At 30.2% G+C, this 3,779-nt stretch overlaps 1 long non-coding RNA gene across 1 annotated transcript; it reads left to right on the forward strand.

The window, feature by feature from the left end:
- The first annotated feature begins 247 nt into the window (after positions 1-247).
- Positions 248-2,138, forward strand: LOC128187098 (uncharacterized). The gene is made up of 3 exons (XR_008244033.1): positions 248-486; positions 607-744; positions 1,357-2,138. It is a non-coding gene; the product is annotated as an uncharacterized LOC128187098 (long non-coding RNA).
- The last annotated feature ends 1,641 nt before the right edge of the window (positions 2,139-3,779 follow it).

Genomic DNA, 3,779 nt, shown 5'->3' on the forward strand with positions numbered 1-3,779 from the left:
TCGGAAACCCTTAGAAGGGGTTTTCGCTTGAAAAAAGTTCACATTAAAATCAATAAATATTCTTCCGTTGCTGAACAACCTTTTCTGGTTTTTTACGTATTATTATCAAGTTCAATGGGCTATTGTAGGGTTTGGAGATTTAAATTGATCGATTAATGTATTGAATGCGTAGAGTTTTACTTTTTATAATGAGAAACCGAAACTTACTGTCACTGTTAGTGTCATTATTCGAAATGACATTCAGAGATAGACTTGAAAATTTAATTCGAACTTTAAGGGACGCTTCATGGGGCCAGACTATATCCTGCTTATTCTTTTTAGCAATTCTTGTTCTTTTCCTGACCGGATTTTGCTCCAATTACTGGCTCAAGTCGTCAATAGTTGGTTCTGACTATGACTACAGAAATCAAGGACTGTGGATGTATTGTTATGGGTCTTTAGAGACCACCTGCTGTGGATATATAAATGAGGTTATGTATATAGAGCGTAAGTTAACCCACATTTTTTACTTCCATGGAAGTTCTTTTAAATGAAAAACAATACAGACAAGTAAATTGTTGTGTAAAAAGTGTCTTCTTTTTAATTTTTACGTTTTCTTTTTTCTAGCTTTTCTTCATGCTACAAGAGCCTTTCTTGTGATAAGTCTACTTTTACAAATTGCGTGTGGTATCATAATCTTTTATGATATAGATAAGACCTGTGATGAAAATAAAGCTATTGCAAGTGCACTCAGTGGATTTTCAGGTATATCCATATCTTAAATTGACTTAAATTTTTTCTTAATATATTTTAAAATAATCTAAATTGCAGTTTCGGGATGTTGGGATATTCTTATTGTCAAATATTTACATTTGCAAATTTAAAAAGAGTAGAAACTTTCTTTTCTATGATCACACGCGCTTATAGTTTGGCAGTTGTTTTATTATAAAAACCATGTTTTATATTTTAAGCTTTGACCGAATCTCAGTCAAGGGTTTATGTAGAGCGAAGCAGATCAGAAAACCTTGACTGGGGAAGATGATATATAACATAAAACATGGTTATGTAAACTAACATACACCTTTTATCAAGTGAGATAAAATTGTGTTTGATGAGTTTCAAAATATCATGCACATTAATCCACCAAAGCGTCAGCCTTGTCAATCACTTGCTCTCGGTATAATAACCCAGAATAACTATTAGTAAAATCGAAAATGAAAGTAGGTTTGCAAAGTAAAATTCAAAGATTACAGACATCGTAATTTGAAATATTAAAGGTATGATAAGTTGTATTGGTTTAGGCATTTTGTAGTTATTGGCAAACTGTATTGATCAAAAATATAGATTATACTATCATATTTTCCCCAATTTTTTCAGCTTTCCTGATCTTTTTAGCTGTAATCATATATGGCGCAGCTTCACAAGACGAGGACTCAACAAGCTCCTATGGACTAGATTGGTCTTTCTATTTGTGCGTCTGTAGCTGCTTGCTTTACATTTTTTTATGTTTTTATCTAATTTATAGAAAATATTTTGGCACAGACTGACTTTTTATTGCACCGCAGTTCATCAAAGATATATATTTGGAAAAAATTAGGATCCTTATCATTCATCGATATGAAATAGAAACATTACTCTTGGGCTTTTATCTTGAAAAAACAACAAGACTGAATCTTTGAATTTAAGTATTTGTTTTATTGCTTATAAGATATATGAATACAAAATGTACTGTTGACTAGAATATCTGCAAGAAACTGAAGTAGATATATTAAAAATTGTTTTTTAAAAATGCTCTAATTCAAGATTCTTCTATGTTATGTCTTATAAAAAGTGGTAAACATCAGCTTTTTCAAAATTTGCTGACACATTGTGAATATGTATTTTCATGGGGTCTTTTTAATTTGTAAATTTATGAATTATTCACCTACTTTGTAAGAACAGTCTCAAGAAGCATCGTCCGCTGGGGAGTGTTCGGACTTTTCGTGCTATAAGGACCCTAATGAACCATAATTGTCTATTCATATCTCAGTATTCATATTTTGTTTAAAATATAATTTACTCAATAAATGTATATTTACTGTTAAATAAGTTGTATTCGTATTCATCGACTTGTTCAGATTTATGTTTCCCTATTCCTATTCCTGTATTGTTTATGTATTAGTGTCATCTGTATAAAAACATAATAATAATAATAATAATAATAATAATAATAATAATAAATTAGCTTGTTTTCAGCCTTCTCCTAATCCGTTTTGGCGTTATATTTTATTAGTTTTGGTGTCATGTTGTATCGTGACGCCATTGGTGTCATTTCATTCAAGACTTGTTCAATAAACTGATCATTATTAGATTTGTTGTTAATTGGTGAATGTTACCACTTTCTTTCGTATGTTTTCAGCATAAATGTTAAGACGTAGAAATCTTTATTTCACAACTTTAATTTAAAAAGATTAACATGCTAAAATATCAAATCAAAAATCTCAGAAAATGTTTATAGTTAAAACTATTCTTTGTCAACTTCTGTTCGTCTCTTTTGTACTTACATTCAATTTTCACTATAGTCGGTCCATTGTATTATTGTTGATTTTCTTAATAAGGAAAAAAAAATGTGAAATTGAAAATTGTGAAATCCTAAGAAATCATCATATTGATGGCATCTGTAACGTTGATTGTCTGCTTGCGTATGTTCAAAACTCAAGAAATTGAATGTCATATGAGGTTTTACCAAGCTCAAAATTTGTTAGGTTTATGCTTTTCCCTGCATAGAAAAATGACATGAAAATTGAAATAACATTATATATACATTGGAGATGTACATTTGTCTCCAAAAAACAAAAGATACTTTTCAGGTACAACAATACCAGATGGTACTCATTACGCATATTTATATAAATTAAGTGTTTGTTTGTTGTGTTACATTGTATTATATTGAGTATCTTTTTAGAGATTGCCTTAAATTCGTCTGTTTTGATGAGTACTGTGAATGGGAACAATAAACGTTTATTATATAATGATGAGGGAGATATGGCGATTTATTTCAATAACAGCATTCTTTCGCAATGATTTATTTATTATACCGAAAAACATAAGATTATACGAACCTAGATGATAATCCGTGCAAGCGCAGGAAAGAACACTTTACACAATAATATGATACAATGCTTAATATGTTGAACCATAATTTTTGCTCATTTTTGTATACTTTGTCAAAATGTTTTAACAAGACCTTTGACTTTCAATGGTATGTAACCATCCTTTTCTTGTGTCAAAACAAGTTAAAAAAGACGCTGATTTCAAGTTAAATATACACAAATTGTGTTGTCTTATCTAAAAAGTAAGACACATTTTGTAATTTCATAGCTGAATGGTCAGCGATAAAATAGACAGGCCTACGTCACAATGCTATATGACACAACTTCACAAAGTCCAAGTTCTCGTTAAATATTGGTGTCTAATTGCTTTCTTAACATCTTATACTTAAAAATTAAGACTTTTTGCAAATAAACTACAAAATGCCTGCAGCAGAGTATCGTTGGTATTTCAATACGTGTAAGGTGTTGTTCGTTAGCTGTAACTGAATTTTTCCCGACAAGTAATTACATGTATTGTGAAATTATTTGAAAACCTACTTTCATTTTCAATGAACCAACCCGAAATAGCAAAAAATGAGAGTAAAACCGTGGACACGCATTGGGGGATTCAAGTAAGTTGGAGATAGTATCAAAATATATATACTTGCAATGAAAAAATATTGAATGAGTAAGTAAAGAATGCCTATATTTATTGGGAACTTATACTTA

The sequence above is a fragment of the Crassostrea angulata genome, chromosome 6 (assembly GCF_025612915.1).
Source record: "Crassostrea angulata isolate pt1a10 chromosome 6, ASM2561291v2, whole genome shotgun sequence".
In the NCBI taxonomy this organism is placed as follows: Eukaryota; Metazoa; Mollusca; class Bivalvia; order Ostreida; family Ostreidae; genus Magallana; species Magallana angulata.